The sequence below is a fragment of the Cebus imitator genome, unplaced genomic scaffold, assembly GCF_001604975.1.
Source record: "Cebus imitator isolate Cc_AM_T3 unplaced genomic scaffold, Cebus_imitator-1.0 Scaffold127, whole genome shotgun sequence".
Taxonomy (NCBI): domain Eukaryota; kingdom Metazoa; phylum Chordata; class Mammalia; order Primates; family Cebidae; genus Cebus; species Cebus imitator.
The window spans coordinates 611,336-633,399 of record NW_016107442.1 but is presented as its reverse complement, the minus strand read 5'-3'; the positions used below and the strand labels follow the sequence as shown (position 1 = coordinate 633,399).

At 36.3% G+C, this 22,064-nt stretch overlaps 1 protein-coding gene across 2 annotated transcripts in view; it reads right to left on the bottom strand.

Moving 5' to 3' along the window:
* Positions 1-22,064, bottom strand: part of KCNIP4 (potassium voltage-gated channel interacting protein 4) — a 974,830-nt gene that overhangs the window by 369,009 nt on the left and 583,757 nt on the right. The gene's annotated exons all lie outside the window — the stretch shown is intronic.

The window sequence follows — 22,064 nt, the reverse complement described above, 5'->3', positions numbered from 1 at the left end:
AGTAAAGCTATCATACATGCAATTATGAATATATGATATATAATAATCATTCACTGAGCTGCTCACTGAACTTCTTCTCATGAAGCATAATTTGACACATGAAAGTTAATGAAGCATTTCCTGTGAAGCATGCTTTACACATAACATGGATCCAAGATGTATTTCCACCATTCATGTCTTCCTTTCCTTCTGTTACAGTTAGAGAGGTGGTTCTTCTCCTAACTAAAAGAAATTCTATCTATGCTCTAGATCCTCTTTCTTCTCCCATTATTAAGAACCGAAGCTCTTTTCTTTCAATCCCCTCAAGTTATTTCTCTCTGTTGGTTCAAATCTCTCTAAAATAATCAAAGAAGGCTTGCTAGCCTTTACATGTCCCTTTAGGTGGCAGACTCATTTTTTTTTTCATTTATTTATTTATTTTTGAGATATAGTCTGACTTTGTCACCCAGGCTAGAGTACAGTGGCATGATCTCGGCTCCCTGCAACCTTCACATCCCTGGTTCAAGTGATTCTCTTGCCTTGGTCTCCCAAGTATCTGGGATTACAGGTATGCTCCACTATGCCCGGCTAATTCTTGTGTTTTGTAGTGGAGATGGGGTTTCACCATGTTGGCCCGGCTGGTCTCGGACTCCTGACCTCAGGTGATCCACATGCCTTGGCCTCCCAAAGTGCTGGGATTACAGGCGTGAGCCACTGCACCTGGCCAGGTGGCAGACTCTTAATTATCCTCTTGGAGTCAAAGTTTCATAAAAGCCTTCACTTGCTATCTGCATTTTTCCACTCACTCCACAACGTAATTCCAGCACAACCAGGTTTATATTGGGATACATCTACAAACATTGCTCTTGCTAACAAGTCACAAAATTCAATGGATTGCTGTTATCATCATATATATATTTGTTAGCAGCACTCAACATCACTCAGTCCTCCCTTGAAATGGCCACTGTGTCTTTATTTCTGTTTATTCTTCTTTTCTCTCCAGCCACTCATTCTGAATGTATTTTGCTGACTCTTATTCCCGCATCAGACATTTAAAAATAAAAATTCTCAGCACTGATTTCAAGATACGCGTCCCTTCCTGCTCAATATGATTTCATTACTTAAGTTTTTTTTTTCCAATTCTGTGGCTTCATTGGTCATGCCACAAATCCTAAATGTCCATCTCCTGAACAGATCTTGCTTTTGAGTTCCAAAAATGTCTATTAAAATGTGTACTGAGATGTCTTGCTGGCAACTCAAAACCACATGCCATTGTATCTGAAAATTTGGCCCTCTCAGGACTCTCACACAGGAAATTGCACTATAATTTACTTCATTGTTCAAGCCAATAAAATAGAAGTCTTACATGATCTCTCATTCTGCCACCAAGAATGGCCAGCCACTCTGATTTACATGGAACGGAGGCATCTCTTGGGAGGCAAAATTTTTAAAGTTAAAGTTAACACAGTTGACCATCTTCCAATCTGGTACCTGGCCCCGTGAATCCTACTTCCTAAATATCTCTATTTGCTCAATTATTTCCATTCGTATGACCTCTGCTACTGTCTCTTACGCAGGGATCCACACATTCACTCTTGCCCCCTCCATTTGTTACTATTTGTCACCCTCCAAATGCTTTCTGTGTACCATTACCATGGACATTAATGAAAAACAGAATTTATTATATCAACCCCTTCCATCTTTCTCATTGTCTATAAGACCCAGCAATGTCTGAGCCCTGTGTGTCTCCTCAGACTCATTATTCATTATTTCCTCTGTGTTCCAGCCCTACTAACTTTTCCATTTCTCAAATGTGCCATGAAACTGGGCTGGAATTACTCCTCCCTACTCCTTCTTCCTATTAACTCCTCATCTTTTGGGTCTCAGAATCAGTGTTGTTTCCCAAAGACGTTTTGCTTTCTCTCCCTAGACAAGATCAGACATGTCTTTTTCCACCTGCCAATATCAAACTGCACTGCTCCTGCACAGAATTCATTATTTGTTCAATGTCCATCTTCCCAGCCACACTAGAAATTCCATGAAGCAACTATTCTTGTTTTATTCTCTTACAACTATATATACAATACCTGAATCAATAACTAGAAGCAAAAAACTTTTGTGGAATGAATATTTTATTATAGAGTATTTCCTTATGTGATATCATATCCTATTATAACTTCAGATAGTTTAACTAAAATTATAACTATGTTAAGGAAAGAAATAAGGCCATCATCACCCCTCATAAAATTTCAGCAAGTTTTACTGTATCCCATTTGTATGGTTTGGATTTGTGTCCCTGCCCAAATCTCCAATTGTATTCCCCAGTGTTGGAGTAGAGACCTGGTGGGAGGTAATTGGATGGGGCAGATTTCCACCTTTCTGTTCTTATGAGAGTGAGTGAGTTCTCACAAGATCTGGTTGTTTAAAAGTGTTTAGCAACTCCCTCTTTGCTTTCTTCCTCCTTCTCTGGCCATGTAAGATGTACCAGCTTCTCTCGCCTCTTCTGCCATGATTGTAAATTCCCTGAGGCCTCCACAGCCAGGTTTCCTGTACAGCCTGTATGACTGTGAGTCAATTAAAACTCTTTTATTTATAAATTATGCAGTCTCGGGTTGTTGTTTACAGCAATGTGAGAATGAACTAATATGGTACTGAATCTAAGATGTCATCAGTGGTAACGTGTTATTATTGTAAGCATAACTAAGAAAGAAAAATAATGTTGAAAAATAAGTCATGAAACACCTTGACTAAAAGACACATCTAGGTTTCAGATATCAAAAAGCAAAAAACTGGGAAAGGCCACAAGCTCCACAACAAATCTCAAGCTTGCTTCCTTCTCTCTACTGGGCAGTCTCTTCTTGGTTCATACCTCATTCCTGGGCCATTGTAACTTCCTTGTATTTTCCTAAGTAATATCTTCTCTTGTATACTTGAACACCTAGCTTCTTCACATTTCAACCTGAGTGATCATTTCAAAATACAAACCTGATCATTCCAAAATGCAAAGCCTGATTTCTGCATAACCTTATACTGGTTATTTATTCTATGACACATCACACATATATTTCCTCTTGTTTTCTGTCCTCCTGACATGGTTCCTAAAATATGCCACCTTCTTTTCTTTATTTGGAATATTCTGTGACTTGCTGTCCTCAAACTTTCCAATTACATCTCACATGTCAATGGCAGTGAAAATAAACTTGATTTTGACATATGAAATTGTATTAGGAATATTTCTATATAGAGGACAATGCTATGTCCTTGGGAACTTTTTGTTCAACCAGTGTCCAACTTTCTAATGCCTGGCTGTGGCTTGTGTAGAATCAGGGAAGTCACTATTTCTCTGCCCCTGAATACAGCTCCTGCATTATTCTTATGAAGATATATATTTGTCCATCACTGAATTCATCTGTCTCTTCATCCACTCAGCATTTATGGAGCCAATTTTATATGCCAAGTACTTTGCTAGTTTCTCTATATACAAAGATGAATCATTCTAGGATTAAAATATGGCAGGAAAAATAAAATCATCAACAAGTAAATTTTAAAAGTTAAATGCTAATAAAAAAGTGGTAGACACATGTATAAATATTGAATGCCATTTCATGTCGCTCTTCATTTTCCAGAAAAGGGCATTAAGGCTTAAAATAATCAGGTAATTTCATGGAGATTTCATAGCTAATGAGTGAAAAGAGCATGGCTTGAATTCTGGTTTATCAAGTTTCATAACTAGTATATACCTTTACCAAATGTTGTCAAACACATGTCATCCATTTTACGTATGAAATATCCTTTAATCGTTATAACCATGCATCTTCACCAGTTGGAGCTGCTATAATAAAATACCATAGACTGGGTACCTTATAAACAACAGAAATCTGTTTCTCACATCTCTGGTGGCTAGAAGTCCAAAATCCATGCCAGCATGGTCAGGTTCCAGTGAGAGCCCTATTTCGTGTTGCAGACTGCTGACTTCTCCTTATATCCCCACATGGGAAAAGACCAAGAGAACTCTCCTGAGTTCCTTTTATAAACACGCCAGTCCCATTCATGAGCACTCCACCTCAAGACCTAATTACCTCCTATAGGCTCCACCTTCTAGTACTATCCCATTGAAAGTTTGGCTTCAACATATACATTTTGAAGGGAAACCAACATTCAGTCCCTAACACCATGAAAAATAATAACTTTTATTTCTGTTATACTGATGAGGAAACCAAGACTTAGCTAGGCTCAGTAACTAGCCAAGCCACATAGTTAGTAAATAACAGAGCCAGAATTCAAGCTCAAGCTTGTCCAACCAGGAAACTTCTGCAATGTCTACTGTCATGAGTTTCCTCTCTATTCCAGTTCCCATGTATCTGTGAAATGATTTAATTATTTGTACATTACTAGCATGTATTGAGCATTTTATATGTCCCAAGTGTTCCTTAAAGATGCATCCATGAATTAAGTTATTTAGTTGCCAAAAAACAATATGCAGGTTCTGAGGTACTATCCTAAGGTACTGAGGTATTATCCTGATAGCACACTGAGAATGCTATCTGGTCTCTCAAAGATGAAGAATTAAAGAACGTCTCACTATTCCTCAGCAGGAGTCGGTCTAAAAAGAATAATCCACCATCCAGAGCATATATCATGTTAGGTTAAATATACAATCTACTACAAGTTCCAGACCCAGCGTGGTCAATATTGCTTTTCTTCTATTATATCTATTCTGTTTTGTAAAATATATGTTATGGTTAAAGAATAAGTCTAGTGAGCTGCCCTGAAATCAGAGTCATCTGTTTAAAGTTCTGTGGTGACTCCTTCCTCCCTCCCACCCTCATCGCCAACCACATGTTGAGATTCCTGGCAATGTGCTCCTTCACCAGAAAGATAGAGAGCTGATGAAGACCAAATGATGTTTCCCTTTCCCTCAACTTCAGGGGCTTAAAGTCCCAGATGAGGGCCAGGGAGCATACTCCATGACAGAAATAAACAAACAGCCAGGTGGCCCAAGCAATGACTAAACAAGTCTCTGGAAACTTCTCAAGAACACATCAGCTTGCAGCCTAATCTGGTAACAGTGGTATACATGACTACATATAATATAATATGAATAGTACTACTATAGACAAGTGGGTCAACATGATCTGAAAGCACCAGTTAGGAATACATACAGAAGTATAAGATACAAGGTAAAATTTATTGTTCAAAGGCATACAATTACTTTACAACTTTGAAATGCCTCAAAAAATATAATTTTTGGAGGGGGGGTGGGGCTAGGGGAATGATAGAGGTGGGGAGGGACTGGGAAGGGAAAACATTAGGAGAAATATCTAATGTAGATGACAGGGGGATGGACGCAACAAACCACCATGGCATGTGTATACCTATGTAACAATCCTGCGTGATATGCACATGTACCCCAGGACTTAAAATACAATAAAAATAAATAAAAAATACAATGGTTTTGAGACAGTGCTATTCATAAAGATAAATTAATTTTAAAGACTATATGCACATTCTCAAAAGGTTATTGCTGAACACATCATTTGCTTCCCACAATTTAAAAAAAAAAAAACACTTTTGAGACACTATCTGACCAACCATTAAGGCTGAGCAGGCAACATTGTTTAGAAGAACAACTGTGTGTTGTACATGATACTTCAGAAAGGCAGAGACTACTAAGCACATCATTAGTAGGTGATATTACAGTGTCTTCAAACTCAAACATAACTGGCACCAAATTTGCAGGAAAATGAGTTACCTTCCTAATGGTCCTTAATTACAATTGGAATGTTGACTTCACTTGTATTCCAGTAATGAAAGCATTTACTCTCATTCCTCATCTGATTTAAAGGGCGACATAAGCCGAAAGCAAGATGCCTTATAAAATTAGAAAAGCAATTGAACAAACATTAACACTGTGCCCCAGGATGACAGAAGGAAATTTCATCACACACCAAACAACATTAGTGTATCTAAAAAGGTCTTTGGATTTCACAATTTGTAATCCCAGGTAAGAAATATGGGAAAGAAATTGAAAACTCAGTTATTTGGCCAATGCATGTTTATAAATCTAATTTCTATTTCTTAGAGATACTGAGTTACAGATACTATATGAGCTAATCATAAAGATGATAAAACTTTTTAAATAAAAAAATTAGCTACAAAATTAGAACATAGAGACCAGCGAAACATAAATGGAAAACAAGGTATAATAGATATGACAACAATAAAAAGAAAAAAAAAAGCTTATTAAATAATTTAATTTAGTGCTATACATTACAAAAAATTGCAAAACAAATTCCAAATCGAAATATTATTTGAAAACAATAAATAACACCTCTAGTTCAAACAGAACTAAATATTAACTTTTTAGAGGATTAGTACTTTTCTGCATCAGAGAAGAAATGACAACAAAGGTAGTAACAGATTCGACTACAGAAAAATTATAATTTCCTCATACAATGAAAATTTTATCTGAAGCAAAGAAGAAATTAACATTTAATATGACAAACTCTTAATATCTGAATTGTATACAAAGTGTACAGAAATTGATAAGGAGAAGCTCTGGTGATGCCTAGAAGATTGCTAGAAATGTGAATCATGTGTGGGAAAGCTTGATTAGGAGCATAATGAAAAAGAAGAGGAAAGAAAAGTCAGGTTTAGAGTAACAGTATTGTCAATAAGAATTGCTAGAGCCCCCCAGATGGTTCCAATGAGTCTCATCTACTGATATTCACATCCTCTTGGGAGGGGTCTCACATTGACTTGGGTAACCAATATGTTACTGCAGAAATTGTTTGACTTCTGAGGTGAGATTAGGAAAGCTTTTGCAACTTCTGCCATGTACTTTCTTGGATCACTTGCCCTGGGGAAAGGCAGCTGCCATATTGTGAGGAAACTCAAGCAGTCCTATGGAGAGGTCAACATGAAAATAACTGAAGCCTCCCAAGAACTAAAGCCTACATCTCCTTGATTATTGTACAAAGGAAGAAACTGAGGCACAGAGGTTAAGATCCTTGCCCAAGTTTACACAGGAAGGAAGTGCCAGGTCTAAGATCAGGTTCCCAGAGCCTGAGTTCTTAACCTCTACATGATACTGTCTTCTCCACGGTAGAAATAGAATGGAAAAGTGTTTAAAATTGTCTGAAACTGAACAACAAAAAAGGAAATGCTAAAATTCAGAAACTTTTTGGATGTGAAGGTAAGGGGTGCATTGAAATGGCTTTAATTTTTCAAATATGTATAACAAGGAGAACAGTGGAGTTAAGATAAAGATCAGACACTCACAGTTTGAAAAGTGTTACATGCACATAAATGTATGCATGTGTGATCATTCATGGTTGTTTAGAGAGCAAAGTGATACACAGGGAATGTAGTGAGCAAGCTGGTTTGTAATTATCAGATTTGAGTTTTCCCAGGCAAGAAGAATTTCAGCGGGGCTTCATTTCACTAGCATACAGTTAAAAGATGGCTTCTTTCAAATGATAACGTATATACTACTTTCCTTCTGGAGATTAATAAAATGTTGGAAATTTCCTCACTCCACATAATCTTTCTTGTCCCTGTCTTATTCTTTTCAGTCACTCTAGGCATGGATCTAATCTAATTAAAAAAAAAAAAATCTGACTCTTTAAAAACACAAACTAAGTAAAATTCAATCAAATTAGTTTATTTAAAACATGAATATAATAAAAAATAATTCTACTCATTTCCCAATAACTAGAATATAAACTACTATGTGGAATGCAAATGCTATATTTCATTAGTATGTAAGAGAGAATATTCTAGTTTGAGAAGTGTTTTTCCCCCCACTTTTCTTTCATGGCTAACAACCATCAAGAGAAGTGTTTTAGTTTTTCTTCTTCCAAATATATGTGACTTTATTTTATTTTAATATATAAGTCATTTTAATAAATAAATTTCTCTCTATGGGGAGGTAAGAAAAGACAGGTGAAGCAGGTGTTAGTTTTGAAGAGTTCTGTACATATTCACAGCTGCTTAGTTGTTATGCACTGCTGCATGTAATGGCCAAGAAAATTCAACACAAATCCTGAGACAAAAATCCCCAAGAAACCAGCAGAAATGAAATTGGACAAATCCTAATACATAATGTATATACTTCAATATCCTATTGCATGTGGTTACAAATTTGAATATGGCACACAGCTTATCTTTGTATTTTACTAAAATAAAATTAAAACCCACAAACTCTCTGGGGTGATTAAATTGACCATACACAAAAATGCCCAAGGGAATGCTGAATTCCTTTTATGATAGAGGGACTAGACAGTGACCAGAGCAATGCAATTAACCAGACCATTGGTCATGAGCTGGTACTATTGTTCCACCAGCCCCACTTGATTCGCTGCCAAGCTCATCACGTACCCTCATTTGTTAGAAACACTCCATCTTTGTTCCATTTCACTTGCATAGAAAAGAAAAATTCAGATCCTGAAAATCAACATGTTGTTGAATCCTAATTTTATTTGATTTAACTTGCAGATCTCACTTGCAGCTGTTTACATTTTCCATATTGTGTTAATAGTCAAATTTTATTTCTAAATATTACCTAATTTTTGCTGTGCACGAAACAAGCTGTTTAACAAGCTATACCTACTTTGGGGTTCTTCAGTTTTTTAATTCTATTTGACTATGTGCTGTCTTCATCAAATATCTCTTCATTTGGACATCAAACATATTAATTTTTATTATAGCAACCAACAAGTATCATGATCCAAAGCACTAAAGTTGCTTCTTCAAAATTATTTTGAAAATAGCTCTTTTTAATGTAGAAAATAAATTTCCTTGTGTTCCTTATTTTAAATATTATTCATTTACAATATATATTTGATTTTCAATTGATATGTTCTTGCCTTCTTTGAATAATTTTCATTTAGAGAGAAGACAAAATTTCCAAATGTTTAATAAAGCCTCATAGAATTATACTTCATGCAATAAATAAATAATTAGCAATGGAACCTGATCAGAAAATCTCATGAGCAGTAATGACTGAGGGCTCCTGAAGTATTCTATGCTTCCAGATCCTTCCACTTCCCCACATACACAATTAATTCAAAGATAGACAGACGATAGAACAAAGGTTCAGCCATTAAACTCCAACTCCTTCAAGATTTAAAAACAAAAAATAATATCAACAAGCAAATAGTGTGCCTTAAAAATTAAAACTAACTTAATATATGGCTACACAACCTAGCCATTCCATTTCTAACTATCTTCCCAAAAGAAATGACAACATATATTCACACCAAGACATGTACAGAAATGTTCATAGCAACTTTTTTCACAATAGCCAAGAAGTGGAAACAGCCCAAATGTCCATCAGTGAGTGAATAGATAAATAAAATGTGGCATAACCAGACAACAGAACATTACTCAACAGTTTAAAAAAAGGGCAAAGATACATGCTACATCAGTGAACCTCAATAACATTATGCTTGGTGAAAGAAGCCAGATACAAAAGACCACATACAAAGATATCATCTTTTGTTTTGTTTCACTTTACGGTGCTTTGCAGATACCACATTCCTTACAAACTAAAGATTTTTGGCAATCCTGCATAGAGCAAGTCTACAGGAGTCAATGAGAGTCATTTTCAAGAGCATGCACATATTTAAAGACTCAGTGTCACATTTTGGTAATTATCACAATATTTACAACTTTTTCACTATTATTACATCTGTTTTGGTGATCTGCAATCAGTGATCTTTGATGTGGCTATCATAATTGTTTTGGGTGCCATAAACCATACTCAGATAACATGTTGAACTTAATAATAAATGTGTGTGTGTTTTGAATGCTCCACGGACCAGACATTCTCCATTTCTCTCCCTCTCCCCTAGCTTCCATATTCCCTGAGAGACAACAATATTGAAATTAGACCAATCAATAATCCTAGAATGGCCTGTGAGTGTTTAAGGGCAAAAAAAAAAAAAGAGTCACCTGTCTTTCCCATTAAATCAAAAGCTAGAAATGATTAAGGTTGGTAAGGAATGCATACTGAAAGTCAAGATAGGCCAAAAGCGAGGACTCTTGTGCCAAACAGGTTGCCAAGTTGTGAATGCAAAGAAGAATTCTTGAAGAAAATTAAAAGTGCTATTCCAGCAAATACACCAATGATAAGAAACCAAAACAACTTTATTGCTGATTTAAAAAAAGTTTTAGGGATCTGGGTAAAAGTTCAAACTAGGCCGGGCGCGGTGGCTCAAGCCTGTAATCCCAGCACTTTGGGAGGCCGAGGCGGGTGGATCACGAGGTCAGGAGATCGAGACCATCCTGGTCAACATGGTGAAACCCCGTCTCTACTAAAAATACAAAAAATCAGCTGGGCATGGTGGCGCATGCCTGTAATCCCAGCTACTCAGGAGGCTGAGGCAGGAGAATTGCCTGAACCCAGGAGGCGGAGGTTGCGGTGAGCCGAGATCGCGCCATTGCACTCCAGCCTGGGTAACAAGAGCGAAACTCTGTCTCAAAAAAAAAAAAAAAAAAAAAAAAAAAAAAATAAAAAAAAAAAAAAAAAAAAAAAAAAAAAAAAAAGTTCAAACTAGCCACAATATTCCCTTAAGCCAAAGCCTAATCCAGAGTAAGGCCCTGAATTTCTTCATTTCTATAAAGGCTAAATGAAATAAGGAAGCTACACAAGGAAAGTCTAGCTGAGGTTGATTAAGTAAAGAAATCATCTCCATGGTATAAGAAGCAGCAAATGCTGATGAAGAAGTTGTAGCACCTTATCCAGAAGATCTAGCTAAGAGAATTGATGGAGGGGGCTGCATTACATAATAGATTTTCTAGGTAGACAAAATAGTCTTTTATTGGAAGAAGATGTTAACTAGGACTTTCATAGCTGTGGAGAAGTCAATATCTGGCTTCAAAGCATCAAAGGACAGGCTGACTCCTTTGTTAGAGGCTAATGCAGCTGGTGACTTTAAGTTGAAGCCAATATTCATTTACCATTACAAAAATCCTAGTGCCCCTGAGAATTACGCTAAATTTACTCTGCTTCTCCTCTTCCCTATAGGTGCAACAACAAAGCCTGAATACCAGCACATCTGTTTACAAGGTGATTTACTGAATATGTTAAGCCTGCTGTTGGGAACTACTGTCCAGGAACAAAAAAAGATTTCTTTCAAAATATTATTGCTCATTGACAATATACCTGGTCATCCAAGAATTGTGATGAAAATATATAAAGAGATTGATGTTCTTTTCATGCTGCTAACACAGAATCTGTTCCATAGCTCATGGATCAGTGAGTCATTTTGATTTTCTTATATAATTATTTAAGAAATACATGAACAGACATTTCTCAGAAAAGACATTCATGTGGCCAACAAACATGAAAAAAGGTCAACATCACTGATCATTAGAAAAATGCAAATCATAGGCAAGGACTTCATGACTAAAACACCAAAAGCCATGGCAATAAAAGCCAGGGTAGACAAATGGGATCTAATTAAACTCCAGAACTTCTGTACAGCCAAAGAAACCATCATTAGAGTGAATTGGCAACCAACAGAATAGGAAAAAATTTTTGCAATCTACCCATCTGACAAAGGGCTAATATGCAGAATCTACAAATAACTAAAACAGATATATAAGAAAAAAAAAAACTGAACAACCCCATTCAAAGTTGGCGAAGGATATGAACAGACACTTTCCAAAAGAGGACTTATATGAGGCCAACAAACATATGAAAAAATGCTTATTATCACTGGTTGTTAGAGAAATGCAAATCAAAACAACACTGAGATATCATCTCATGCCAGTTAGAAAGGTGATCATTAAAAAATCTGGGGACAACAGATGCTAGAGAGGATGTGGAGAAATAGGAACACTTTTACACTGTTGGTGGGAGTGTAAATTAGCTCAACCATTGTGGAAGACAGTGTGGCAATTTCTCAGGGATCTAGAAATAGAAATTCGATTTGACCAAGCAATCCCATTATTGAGTATATACCCAATGAACTATAAATCATTCTACTATAAAGACACATGCACACGTATGTTCATTGCAGCCCTGTGTACAATAGCAAAGACCTGGAACCAACCCAAATGCCCATCAATAATAGACTGGACAAAGAAAATGTGGTACATATACACTATGAAATACTACGCAGCCATAAAAAACAATGAGTTCATGTCCTTTGCAGGGACTTGGATGAATCTGGAAACCATCATTCTCAACAAACTGACCCAAGAACAGAAAGCCAAGCATTGTATGTTCTCACTCATAGGTGGGTGTTGAACAACGAGAACATGAGGACTCAGGAAGAGGAGCATCGCACATCGGGGACAGTTGGAGGGGTAGGGGAGACAATGGGGAGTGGGGAGGGAGGTGAGGGTGGGGAGGGATAACATGGGGAGAAATGCCAGATATAGTATTCACCAAAAGTAAAATAAACTAAAAATAAAAGGTTTAAAACATAAAAAAGAAAAGAAAAATGCAAATCAAAACCACAGTGAAATACCATCTAACACCAGTCAGAATGGTGATCATTTAAAAAGTCAAAAACCAGCAGTCACTGACAAGGTTGCAGAGAAAAAGGAACGCTTTTGCACTATTGGTGGGAGTGTAAATTAATTCAGCCATTGTGGAAGGCAGTGTGATGAATCCTCAAAGATCTACAGGCAGAAATACCATTTGACCCAGCAATCCTGTTAAAGGGTATATACCCAAAGAAATATAAATCATCCTATTATAAAAATACATGCACATATATGTTAATTGCAGCACTATTCTCAATATCAAAGACATAAAGTCAACCCAAATGTCCATCAGTGATAGACTGAATAAAGAAAATGTGGTACATATACACCATGGCATACTATGCAACCATAAAAATGAATGAGGTCATGTCCTTTGCAGGGATGGAGCTGGAAGATGTTATCCTCAGCAAACTAATGCAGGAACTGAAAACCAAACCCCGAATGTTCTTACTTATAAGCGGAAGCTGAATGATAAGAACATATGGAAACATCAGAGGGAAGAAAACATGCCGGGGCCTGTCAGAGAGGTACCACCATGGCACACGTTTACCTATATAGCAAATATGCACATTCTGCACATATACCCTGGAACTTAAAAGTCTAAGGAAACAAAAGAGAAAAGAAGAAATGCATTTCATAATGTTGTAGCTGCCATGAAAAGTGAGTCCTTTGCTGGAGCTGGGTAAAGTAAATTGAAAATCTTCTGGAAAGGATTCACCATTCTAGATCCCATTAAGAATATTCATAATTCATGGGAGAAGGTCAAAATAACATTTACTGGAATTTGGAAGATGTTGATTCCAACCCTTGTGAATGACTTTGAAGCATTCAATAATTCAGTGGAGGAAAGAACTACAAATGTGAGACAAATAGCAAGAGAACTAGAACTAGAAGTTGAGCCTGAATATGTGACTGAACTGCTCTATCTCTTGATAAAACTACAACAGATGGGAATTTCTTCCTATAGATGAGGAAGAAAGGTGGCTTCTTGAGATGGAATCTACTTCTGGTGAAGATGTTGTGAACATTTTTGAGGTAACAACAAAGAATGTTGAATACTATATAAACTTTGATAAAGCAGTAGAAAGGTTTTGAGAGTGGACTCCAATTTTGAAAGTTCTATTGTCAGTAAAATGCTATCAAACAGCATTGCATGCAACAGAAATGTCTTTTGTGAAAGAAACCATCAGTTGATTCAACAAACCTCACTATGGTTTTAAGAAATTGCCACAGCCTTGGCTGGGCACAGTGGCTCACACCTATAATCCCAGCACTTTGGGAGGCTAAGGCAGGCAGGTCACTTGAGATCAGGAGTTCAAGACCAGCCTGGCTAACATAGTAAAACTATCTCTATGAAAAAATACAAAAAATAGTGGGTTGTGGTGGTACACACCTGTAGTCCCAGCTACTTGGGAGGCTGAGGTGGAAGAATCACTTGAACCTGGGAGGCAGAGGTTGCAGTGAGCCAAGATTGCACCACTGCACTTCAGTCTGGGTGACAGAGTAAGATGCTGTCTCAAAAAAAGTAAAAAATAAAAATAAATTGTCACAGCCACACAACCTTCAGCAACCATCCCCGATCAGTAAGCAGACATCCACACTGAGATCAGAACCTCCAGCAACAAAAATATTATGACTTGCTAAAGGCTCAGATGATCATTAGCATTTTTGGTAATAAAGTATTTTAAAAATTAAGGTGTGTACATTGTTTCTTTAGACATAAAACTATTGCATATTTAATATATAACAATATAGTTTAAACATAACTTGTAAATGCATTGGGAAACCAAAAACTTCTTGTGACTATCTTTATTGCAGTCATCTGAAAGTGAATGTATATGTTCAGTTCAATAGGTATGTTGTTTTGTATGACTCCATTTGTGCAGCCATAAAAATTAATGAGATCATGTCCTTTGCAGGGATGGAGCTGGAAGCTGGTATCCTTGGCAAATTAACGCAGGAACAGAAAACCAAACCCCGCATGTTCTCACTTATATGTGGGAGCTGAATGATGAGAACCCATGTGTGTGTGAAGGATTTGTGTATTTATTGATTTATTTAGAAACTTTTAAAAAATCTTACATATTTAGGGGGTACAAGATTTCTTCCATGCATATATTCCATAGTGGTGAATCCTGAACTTTTAGTAAACCCATTACCTAGACAGTGAACATTGTTTCTAATAAGTAATTTTTCAACTCTCATGCCCCTCCATCCTCCTTTTGAAGTTTCCAATGTCTATTATTCCGCTCTATGTTCATCTGTACCCATTGTTCAGCTCCCACTTATAAGTGAGAGCATATGGTATTTGACTTTGTGGGATATTTCACTTAGGATAAAGGCCTCCAGGTCTCTCCATGTTGCTTGCAAAATACATGATTCCATTCTTTTTTATGCCTGAGTAGTATTTCATTTTGTACAGAAATTATATATATATATATATATATGTATATATTTCTTTATATATAATGAAGATGTATATAAATTCATAAATATATATGCATATGCATAAATTTGTATAAATATACACATAAATATGCATGTGATATATATACACATTTTCTTCCATTGTTGGAGACTTAGGTGATTGTGATGAACACAATCTTTGTGATTGTGAATAGTGCTGCAGTAAACATAAGAGTGCAAGTATGTCTTCTTTTATTTATATAAAATATCGAAAGAGGGGCAGATATGTAGAGACAGAAAGTAGATGAGTGGTTGCATACTCGTGGAGAATATGAATGGGAATGACTATACGTACATGAGGTTTCTTTTGAAGCTGATGAAAATGTTCCATTATTAGTGTGTGGTAAGAGCTAGATAAATTATACACTTAAAACATGTGAGTTTTATGGTATATACATTTTATTGCAGTAAAGCTATTAAAAACAAATGGCCTACACGCTCATAAAACCAGCCTTATCATGTTTATTGAAAACCTGTAATCTATAGATAACACATGACCCAGATTACAGAGGGAATAGGTCTTAAACACAGAAACTATGATTGAAGTGTATCCTGATCCCTAAATGACTGACGTTAGCTACTTATTTTGAGATGTTTCATAGAAGAAACATACAGAAAGCTAAGAGGGGTGGAAAGATGGAGATACAAAAGAAGAGGCCAGGGTCAGGAGGCCCAAGTGTACCTAAATCGCAAGAATGAGCCTCGTGATTCATTCTATAATCCTTTGCCTTTAGAGGGACTCTTGGAAAGGAATTAGAAAGCATCTTCAGAAGGTGACAAAGACAGTGTAAAACAATGTAGGTTTTTAAGTGATTCTTATTTAACTATTGTGTTTAGCATTTGGAAAACATTAGAAAAAAAGTTTTAGCTATACATCATTATTTTATATGTTGTATTTGCTGATACAAAGACTTGAAACATTGGGTGACTGGTGATCAGTATATGCTAAATAAATATTTAATAGAAGAATGAAAGAACAATTATGCTATCCATAAAATGCAATGTTAAATATTGATGAGATATACAATTCAAGGGCAATGGGGAATAACCTGTGAGAAAACTGTGGCAGAAAAGCAGATTTGGGATAGGGTTAAAAGATAATGAGGCCAGTCTTGGACATAATGAAACTGAAGCAGACCTCATCCCATTGACTTGGAACCATCTGGAATACGTCTCAATATATGGTTCTAGATTGAGAATATAAATTAGAAAGTTATCAGTGTAGTTTAAGTCATGGAAGTCTGTGACTTATACATCAATAAAAAAATCATTTTCTTTAATTGATATGAGAAATATTCCCATGTAATTAATTCTTACTGTCATTCTGTAATTTTTGGTTCTGATGATAAATCTGAGTAAGTCTATTAAAATCTTCAGACATTACACATTTTCTTTGAGAACAACAGTGGCTGTAAACAAAGCTGCCTTTGTTGGCTCATAAAGAACATTTGCTGTTCCCACAAATTACTTTCAATCATGCAAAAGTCCCTCTGCGACAGAGACTTGTCCTGTGGTTATTAACTTCCCTTTCTAATTTCACTTTGTTCCCTTTCTATGCTCCTTTTGAGACACCCAGAGTCTGAAAAACGTGACTCAATCCACAGATTAGTTGGTGGGAAGAAAGAAAAATAGTTTATTTTCCCTCTTATTAAATCTTTTTCTTGTTCTATATAAATCCACTTGATCATGCTATGTGGCATTACAATGTTAGTTTTACTGGTAGGGCTATTAAAATACTACCAAAAAGGGGATAGATATTTTATGGGGAACAGAACTTTGATTTGGAGTCAAAAGAACTTTTATTTAAATAACAGCTTTTCCATTTACCAACTTTATGATCTTGGGTAAATTATAAGATTTCTCTGTGATTCAGTTTCTTGATCCATAAAAGTTAAGTAAATTTATGTTCCTAGTAGGTTTTTGATGATAATTACATGAGATAATACATATATATATATATATATATCTCCATTATCCAAATAGACTGGTTGGTGACTTTATCATTAGTTGATGGTGGACAGAATATATACATTTATTTTAATTATACCATAATTTTTTATATCTAATAAAATATTAAATCAGTGGAGACATTATTCAAATATACTTCCCATAAAATTCAATGTAGCTAAGTTTTTAGAGCATTTTGAAATATATCTTTTCCTACCATGTTCTTTGTGTATTTTTCACTAGTTTTCCCTTCTTTTGATCTTAGATGCTTTTAGAAATTACCTGTTTGCTTACTTGAAACTATTCTTTCCTAAAGTAAGAAAGAATTTAAATTTTCAAAGAAAAAAAAGTTTATATAAGGTAAATAGATATTGTTCATATCCATATATTATTATTTAAAATACACAGATTTGTTGTTAGGGATGACACCAAGTCTTCTGAACTCTCATGAGGTCTTCTAGAAGGATTGCCTCCTCTACTATGAACTATGTTGCTTGGGATCAAATACTTTACCCTTTGGTACCATCTCTAGAGTAAAGTAATCAGATTAGAAATTAGATCTCCAGCAGTTAATGAGTTGTTGCCCTTTTTTGAGGATTTTAGATTTGGGGCTTTCATTTCTATGACACAAAACAAATAATTAAAAGCAAACTCTGCATTGTCAGGATGATCACTTGAGTACAGCCTCTGATTTCAATGTTTAGGATCATCTTGGTGGTGTTACTTCATTTGCTGGGGGCTAATGAGGAATGAAAAAAAAACCAGACACATATAGATGAAGCGTCCATAGCAAGGAGGGCTTAATGCTGCCGTGGCTTACCAGGCCAATGAGGGTTCTGCAGAAGTTTAAGAGAAAACTACTGAGAGAATTAAGTTAATATATGAACTCAGGGTCATCGTGTATAACTTGTGCTTACTCTTAGCAGTTAGTGCTGTAGTATTCTGTTACATTCATGCCAGTTATTTAAGATTTCTCTGGCTTTTTAATTTTGTTTATATCTCATTTGTGCTATAGATGGAATGTTTGTGTTCCTCCAGCCTTTTGTTGTTGTTAAAACCTAATCCCAAATGTGATGCCATCAGGATGTGGGGGTCTATTGGAGGTAATTAGGTCATGGAACAAGTACACTCATACAGGAAGTCCCAGAGAGCTCTCTCTCCTTCCTCCATGTGAGGACACAGCAAAAAGTTGGCTGCCTATGGATCAGGACGCAGGCCCTCACCAGACCCTGAATCTTCTAGCACCTCAATATTGGACTTCCTACACACCAGAATTGTGAGAAATACATTTCTGTTGCTTACAAGCGACTCCATCTACGCTTTTCTGTTATTACAACCCTAAAAGCCAAGGACATTTATAAGTAAGTTTTAGGCTTTTTGGTTGCTTAAGATCTGTAAACATAAAGTGTTTTATGTTTTCTCTATATACAAATTTAAATAGAATTTTAATGAGTACAATTTTATATTTTATATTCTAGAGAAAGTTTTCCTTTGAAAGGAAGTCTGTGCTTCATTGAAGTTTGAGAAATATTGAATAATATCTTGAAGTATTAATCAATTCTGTTTTTCATTTCCAGCATTTCATTATCCCTGGATGTTTCCCTGCTTTCAATAGTCATCAAGGAAGGGAGAACATAGAAGAAAGAGAGAACAAAAGAATTGATCCTTGGCTTTGAGTTTCAAATAGCATAGGCTCTGATGCAGACAAAAGATTAAGCAGAAAATATTATTAGGGAAATGTTTACCTGCACTTTACCCTTATCCTCAGACAAGATCAAGATTCCACAGGACTAAGTTCAAAGGTAGGAAATAAGGGAGACAATAGGAATCTCAAACAGATTTAGACTGAGGTAGAGGAAGAATGTGGCAACCATCTCCAAGTAAAACCCAGGACGTAGTCAGTCCTTTGTGGTCTTTCTCATCCAGCACAGGTAGGAACAGAAAAAGTCTCCTGCCTGAGGTTATAGGCAGGCTGGACTGCCTCAGTCTCTCAGATTCCCAAACTCAGTGTGGCACTAGGAAAATGCAATGATGCCCTAAAGAGGCTCTTAGGATAGGTTTATTACAGCCCATATGGGAGCAGGAGTAGCAGAATGCTTCCTGTGGACCCTGCCTTGGAGTGTGGGTCAGGGGCAGCTCAGAGTATGCCGACCTGAAGAGGTTTTGCAGGCAGGGATGAGCAAGACAGTGTAGAGACAGTGCGGAGAGATGATAGAGACCCAGACATAATCCATGTCATGCCCACCCACATCCATATTGTCCTGCTAGGTCCTGGCCCTGCATAAGCTGCATGGAGAAGGGAAACGAGGAGCATGTTAATCCAGTGGAATCAAGTTTCCGGTACCTAATAGAATGATAGATCAAAACAGAAATGAGGTTTACTTGCATACAAATAGCATCAAAACAAACAACAACTAATCTATCCTTTCTCTATCTCTTTATCTCTCTCTCTATCTGTCATCTATTATCTACCTGAAGTTGTAGTGGGTGAGAATCATTAGGACTCTAAGATCACAGTCAAGTTTACGATACTGCATATTTCTAAGGATGGAACTGGAAAGGTTAGAATGTACCAGGAAAGGTGCAGCAATTAGAGGAACCCAAAGATCAATATGTTTTAGGGTCTATCTTCAGGGTCTATCTTGCTCTAACCACTCCAGAAATGTCTGCAGTGTTGGACTTTTGGATCTTGATGTTGATAATATCAAGCAATCACCATGATTGAGTCCTACTACAGAAGCGACGTGGAGCCTACTGGATCAATTGGATCCCGACTTTGTATGTGGATGGGGTTTGGGCCAAGAATGGGAGGTCCAGATCTCTGATGTCTTCCAAATAAAGGTAAGCTTTTGTGCCATTTTGGAGATGGTAACATGCAAAGACGAGCTGCCAACCACAATAAGATGAAAGGAATGAGAAATAGATTTTGTATATAATCAAGAAGTCTCCAAGTGTCAATGCTGTGATTCTTGATACTGTTGTCTGCTGGTAAATGGTTCCTGGGTCACTTAGGTCTGAATCAGAGCCACCTGGCTTTAGGGCAGATGAGTTGCACACTAAGCTTCATAAAGCTGATTCACTGCTCAGTCATCTGGGAAAATTGAGGCAATCTACCAAGTCTCTAAATACAATCTATGGTGTATTGCCTTAAGTCTATTAGAAAAACAGAAAATGGAAGGTTGTTTCCATACTCATCTGTCTTATAGGATTGATATAACTACTTTTTCCTCTATTCTTTTTCTCCAACAGCTTTGGAGGAAAAATCCAGTCTCATCCTACCAATATTAAGGTAGCCAACCTTCTAGTGCTTTAGAGATCAGATTGTATTCACTTTCTAATTTTACTAAGATCATAAACCCTTAGTAGAAAGTCTTCTACACCTGATGTTATTCTACACACACTGTCAATACTTAATACATAAAGATAAGACTTTTGACACATTTGGCAATTCCTATTCTGCTGAATCTAAATTTCCCAGAAATGTCTGATAACATACAATTAAAATGGGAAGATGAAGCTTGATGAGCACCCAAGAATACGAGAAGCTTTGCAGAAGGCAATGGTACAATCTAGTTTTGGAGCAAGACTGCCAAGAAACAAGTTATTTCAATAGTAACAAATAACATCTCATCAAATTGGATTTCACACAGACTGAAGGCTGCAATTCAGCTGAGGCAAACAGCAGGGAAAATCATTTTATTGTCCACTTCAAGTAACAAAGTAATTCCCCTCCTGACATTTATGAGTTGATTTTGTTCTTTTAACCTTCGAAAGCTGAATAAAATATAAAGGAGAGATTGTGTATCTATATGTAAAAAAAGGGTGGGGGAGCTGTACTCAGTGGGAGAAACTGAAAGAAACACTTTAGTTACCTCTGGGACTTAATCTAGACCAAGGATTCTAAGATCACAATTTGGTCTGCTGTTAGGAGAGAGATTGTTCCCATGTCTCCCTTAAGCACCAAAAGCGATTACATAGCTCCAGCCCATGTGCAGGCATCAGCAAGTATTCTGGGATTGACTCCAAATTCAAGTATGTGTAATAGATGAGGATTTTACTCAGTGTGGAACATTTGAACAGATAACATTAGAACTTGTGGTTGATTTATTTTTTAAGTAAAGAAGAAGTAAACTATAAAACCACAAGGCATTTCTTCTTATGATTCAGACACATATTCATTGAATTCATACAGTGAATATGTGTCACCAAATACGTATCTGAACCTTAACAAGAAACGGGACATTTGACTTAACTCTAATGTGCCACAATTAGTTTCTTTCTCCATCAAAAATCAAAGCTAGTCTATTTTGTTCTAAATCTAGAATTGAGATTTCTCCGCCTTTTCTTTTGGCTGGTCACATTAATCATGCTTAAAATGGGAAAGCCAGAGGGTTTGCTGTGGTCCAGACCTATCCCTAGCCTGTTTCCTATCCCTGATTCAGTCTTATCAGAGCTTTCCCATAATCTGTACAACTACCTTCACAGCTTCAGAATTTGACAAAGAAAATAGACAGAGGTACTTACATACAAAAATAAGACCTCTTCTTTTGTCTCTCCCAGCAGATTCTACCAGTCTTTGAGCCAACGAGATTATCAAAATGACTCACTTTTAAACAAACAAACATATCTCACCAGTGTTTTCTAGAATGCAAGAAAAATCACAAATTGAGACCAAGAAAAATTTGTTAATTGCTTAGATTATTTATTTCTTTTTCATGTTTACTACCACTGACTGGTCTGGCTTATTCAGGGGTCTAAATAAAAGAGTATGACCTAAAAATGCATATGCTGCTTTTAGTGAGAACATCTAATTACATGCTTCACTTTTATCTTAAGCTCATTCTATTAAAAAGACAAAAAATAGAAATAAAACAAAAAACTTTACTACATTCCCATCTGGGTCATGACCAGTGCTGAAATACTAACCATACTAGATTCTAACTTTGAAATCATATAATAGTTAACATACCCTGAGTATTTACTATGTACCCAAATACCAATACTAAATATTCACTATGCAGTACTTTATTATAACCACATCACAATACTTTGAAACATAGAATCATTAAATACCATCATTTTCAGATGAAAAACAATTCAGGTGTAGTAAGGTTAAGGAATTTGCTCAAAGTTGCACAGCTAGTAAGTTGCAGAGACATAACTTGAACCCAAAT